Raw genomic sequence first — 5364 nt, forward strand, 5'->3', positions numbered from 1 at the left:
AGTGTCCGCATGCAGAGGGGCTCTGTCAGCTTCCTCACAAGGCTCTGGCTCTCTGTGTTACCAGACTCTGGAGAGGATTCATCCCTGGGCCAAAACTCTAAGACAGACTAAAATGGAGTGATGCAATCACAAGCACTCCATGATTGCAAATCTTCAGTCATGTGTATACAGATCAAATACACACACACACACATATGCACACATGTTCCCCTCAGAGGTGAACAGGGATGGTATCAGTTCCATGGATTGAATACAAAAATAGAAAAAAAATGTGTGAGTTTATTAAATACATTTTGCTCTTTTTAATTGACTTCCTCATGGTATTTTTCCATAGTAGTCTGATTGGACTAGCCTAAGCATAGAAATGAACAGAAACCGAATCTTCAACTCCAAGGGCAGAACTAAGTCAAGGATGTTCACATGGGGATACAAAGATGAATAACTCATTTGTCAAACACAATGTAGATTTTTGAGAAATATTGAAAATAATACAACCTATGGTCACACGCATATTTCAAACTCTTTAGGATATTTGGCTTTCTTTTCATAGAAGCTGCTATACAATTAATAAATTGTTAATATTTGGGAATCAATTATTTGAAAACAACTAGGTTGAATCCATGTAAGAGTAAAAATGTGAGACTATCCATTCACAAGAACTCAGAGTTCTAAGGACACTGCAAAAGTATCAAAAGTGATTTATGAAGAGTGGGACAAATAGAAAATCAAATTTTACAAAGTAGTGAGTTTTGCATCATAACACAAAGCATTTCAGAAGGAATTTTTGAATGCTACAACATCTTTGTTTCTCAAACAGTGTACCATGGGATTAAACATAGGAGTAACAATTGTGTAGAAAAGAGAAAGGAATTTCTCTGTTTCTTCTAAATGACTGAGATTTGGGCTCAAATATGTAATTATGCCTGATCCAAAAAAACAAAGTGACAAACATAAAGTGGGAAAAGCAGGTGGAGAATGCTTTGGCCAGCCCAGTGGTGGAGGACAGCTTCAGGACTGTTAAGATGATTTTCACATAGGATTCAAGGATCAGCACAAAAGGAATCTTGACAACTAGAAAAGCAATAACATAAATCAGCATCTCAATCAAAAAAGGTTTTCCCAGAGGAGGGTAAGGACTAAAGATGTGTCACAGAAAAAGTGGTCCAGCTGGTGGTGTCCACAGAAGGTGAGAGAGAAGACTGAGTAGTGAACCCCGTGTGCACTGGACTTCCACTCACCCAAAACCACCTGCCATCTGCACAGCCTCTTGTTCATGAGGAGAGGGTAGAGCAATGGTTTGCAAATGGCCACGTACTTGTTGTAAGCCATGGCTGTCAGAATAAAGCACTTGGTGACCCCTAGGACCAGAAAAACACACATCTGAATAGCACAGGCCAGAAAAGAAATAATTCCATTCTGTCTGTAGAGATCTGCTAATAGTCTGAGGATAGTGACTGACACGTAGCCTATTTTCAAAAGGGAAAAATTCCTAAGGGAAAAATACGTTGGCATCTGCAGGGAAGGGTCAATCTTGGTTATGACCAGAATGAGGCTATTTCCCCCACCACAATGATCACATACATTACCAGAAATAGCCCAAAAAGAAATCCTTGAAGATTGGGGACATCAGAAAAACCATTTAAGATGAATTGCACCAGGATAGTTTGATTTCTCTGTGAAGAGTTTTGGTCTGTTGATACCATCTATGAAGGAAATGAATTCTAAGATGTAAAATCCTTCAGCCAACCAGGTTCAACTGCAAAATAGCAAATTTGGTGATGTTGGTTGCAGCAATACAGTATATCATGTTCTGTTCATGTTGTTTTATATTCTACTGATGTACTTCAAGTATAATGCCCTGCTCTTCAGATGTTAATGAGAGTACAATCTTAAAAATCTATTCCTGCTGCTCATCATAATGAATAAAAGTATGTTATACTGGAACACAGCAAAACAAACAGAATCAGTAAAACATGATAGGGAATTTTCACTGAGGGTGAGAACTGCCCCACAAAAAGCCAAATTCTTGTAAAAAAGAAAATGGCTGACCAACGACTGTGAAACTTCTCTTCCCCCAAGCAAAGGGAAACAAATGTCTTCCTCATTCCTTAGCTGACCAAGGACTGTAAATTCCTGCAAAACTTCTCTGTCCTCAAGCAAAGGGAAACAAAAGTCTTCTTTATTGTTCTTTCTATAAAAGTCTGTCAAAATTTTAAGCCGGTTACACAGTTTTGCAAACTCCAACTGCACTGTGTTGCTGGTGCCAGGATAAATAAAAGCACTCCTTTTTCTTTAAAAAGACGTCTTGCCCCATTTTTTGGACAACATTTTGAGGCCTTGTTTTTGGGTACAACAGTTATACTGTTTTGAACTTCTCTTGACCTTTGGCTGCCCTTTGCTTATGTTAATGGCCATGGTATGGGACACTTCTTGTAGAAATGAACTTAGCCTGAACCTGTGCCATACCATTGGACTCCAGAGGCCCAGGAATCATAGGAGACAGTCAGAGTGAGAACAGCTGCCCATATTCCAAGCATAGCTGCCCATCTGCTATAATAGAGAAAAGGTGAAAAAGGTCATCTGAATTGGACAAAAGTCAACTTTCCTTAACTGGTTCCAATATTCCCCACCTAGTCTCAAAAATCTACTGTGTGCACCCATTGCCAAGAACTGGAATTAACAGAAAGGATATGCCCCATTACAAAATCAGTATGTGTGAACAGTCTTCTCATAACCATTAAGAACTTGGGAGAAAGGGAAAACACTGAGGCCTCCAATTTCCAGAGTTATAATAAAGAAAAATCCCTGTTATTCTCAATCCAATGTGAAAACACCATAAAGTAACATATGACATATTTTTCCCTTCCTGGAAGAACCACCAGAATTTGCAGTATCAAAAACCAGAATCAATTTAATAACAACACACACATCCCATTCTCAGTTCTCAGGAATCCTGTAACTTGTGATAGTACTAAATGTGTCCATTTGAACTTCAAGATTTGTCATGTGGGGAGGCACATGCCTATAATCTTAGAACTTGGGAGGTTGAAGCAGGAGGACTGCTCCAAGTTTGAGGAAAGCCTGGGCTACATAGTGAGTTTAAGACTGGTCTGGGCTACATGGCAAGCCCTGTCTTGAAAGAAAGAAAAAAGAAAGGAAGGAAGGAAGAAAGAAAGAAAGAAAGAAAGAAGAAAGGAAGAGAAAAGAAAGAAGGGACAAACTCAAGATTTGTACAAAAAGATTTTAAATTTTTAATTTTTTCCTATTTATTATTATTATCATCAAAACTTTATGTATTTCTGTCTGGGTGGCTCACACTTGTAATTCCAGCACTCACTGAGGCAGGAAGATTGTTGTGAGTTTGAGACTAGCCTTGGCTACAAAGTGAGCTCAAGTCCAGCCTGAACTGCATAGTAAGGCCCTATCTCAAAAAACAAAATGAAACAAAGACTTTTACGTATTTATTTACAGAGAAAGGATAAACACAATATTAACTTCACAAAGATAAAAATATAGGAATTATTGAGAATACTACCACATATACTATGAACATTTAAAAAATTTTTTGTAATGCTGGAGATTGAACCCCGAATCTTGTGTATGTTAGGCAAGTGTTTTTACCACTGAGCTACATTCCAAACCCATAAATTTTTTTCTTAAAAGATAATTTTTGGGTGACTTCCATTCTACACTGATACATAAACCTATGCCCACTTGTATGGAATGGAGAGGGCTGTACATCATGATAAAGATTCTATAATAAATATTAAGTGACCTAGGATTACATGGCTTAGTAAGCAGAATAATTCAACAATGTTTTGAGAGATAATTCAACATTGTTCTATCAGAGAAGCCTTCTGCAGCAAATACCATGATCTATTTTTGGTTGTTACTATGTATATAAAAGGAGAGTAAGCTTGAGTACTATGCTAAATTCCAGTCCTGAAAAGTATCATCATTTAACTAGATGTTGAAGTGGTCCCTCTTCTACCTTGACTTGTAAGAATATAGATGTAAGTGCTTTACAAATTAAAGGGTATCATAGCTTATTAATTATAAATTTACAAACAAAGCATTATCTTTCTTGGAAATAAACTGTCAAAACTAGCTAATATATTAGAAAGTGGCTGTGAGACTTCAATTTTTGCTTCTGATAGTTTCAAAGGAAGATGGAGGCCTCAGCAAGACAGTAGTAAAGAGAAATTTTAGCAAAACTAATTTTTTAGAAATATATCAATTCTGGCCATTAAGCGGCGTTAGGAAAAAAGAAAGCATATTATAAAAAGCAGAACACCATTCCCATAACTATAAATTTAAATGAAATAAAATCTGATTCAATTATGTAAAGCTTTTTAATGACACGTTAAATTACACATTTAAAAGCATGCACAGACAGGGGCTGGGAATTTAGCTCAGCGGCATAAGTGCCTGCCTTGCAAGCAGGCAGTCGTGCGTTCGATCCCCAGTACCGATAAAAAAAAAATCATGCACAGACATTTGTTTCTTACCAACAAACAGTGAGAAACATTCAGAACTTACTAGTTCCTGGATCAAGCTCAGTCAATTCATCCTGAAAGAACCTAAAAAGAAAATAATATAAAAACAGATTATGACTTGTGAATTACTCTAAGATGATTCTAAGTACGACTGAGCACATATAAAGAGGAAAAATTCAGACTCAGAGATCAATTTGGGGAGCTAGGTGTGATACCATATGCCTACAATTCCATCACTGGGGAGGCTGAGGCTGCAGAAATTTTTGCCCCCACACAAAACAGAAGCAATCTTGCATTAATAAATACACTATTCAGGCTGGGAGTGTAGATCAGTGGTACCAAACATGCTAGCATGCACAAAGTCCTAGATTCAATCCTCAGCATAAAAGAAAACCTTTTTAAAATTCTATTCAGGTTGGAATAAACTCTCAAAGCATGTTTTATACCCAAAAGTTCAAAGCTATATTTGTCTGTGAAAAGTCAATCAGCAATGAATGTCAAGCAAAGTAAATCTTCTCTACAGCTGATCAAAGTTATTTTTTCCTAGAATGACTATTTACTTTCTCATATCTGTTTTTGACTCATTTTTCCTCAGAAAAGCATTTTCTGTTATCTATCACACTTCTCTCACACACAAGATCAACTTCCTAGTTATAATTATCTGTAACACCTATGGCTGTTTATTCTCAGCCCTCACCAACACAGACTTATGGGGTCAGTGTCTGACTTCTCCACAAGTATGTGGACCTGGCCTTTCTTATTTATGCTGCACTGCTCCATTACCTCTCATGTGCCTCGCACACAGTAGCTATTTAATTAAAATAAACTGTTGAATAGGAACAGTAAATTTAACCTACTGGCACAGTGA

General features: G+C 37.2%; 1 pseudogene; it reads right to left on the reverse strand.

The window, feature by feature from the left end:
- Positions 1 to 754: 754 nt before the first annotated feature.
- Positions 755 to 3741, reverse strand: LOC100721041 (olfactory receptor 10AG1-like; annotated as a pseudogene).
- Between the last annotated feature and the right edge of the window lie 1623 nt (positions 3742 to 5364).

The sequence above is a fragment of the Cavia porcellus genome, unplaced genomic scaffold (genome assembly GCF_034190915.1).
Source record: "Cavia porcellus strain 051 isolate PalLab524CR breed Dunkin Hartley unplaced genomic scaffold, mCavPor4.1 scaffold_32, whole genome shotgun sequence".
Classification (NCBI taxonomy): domain Eukaryota; kingdom Metazoa; phylum Chordata; class Mammalia; order Rodentia; family Caviidae; genus Cavia; species Cavia porcellus.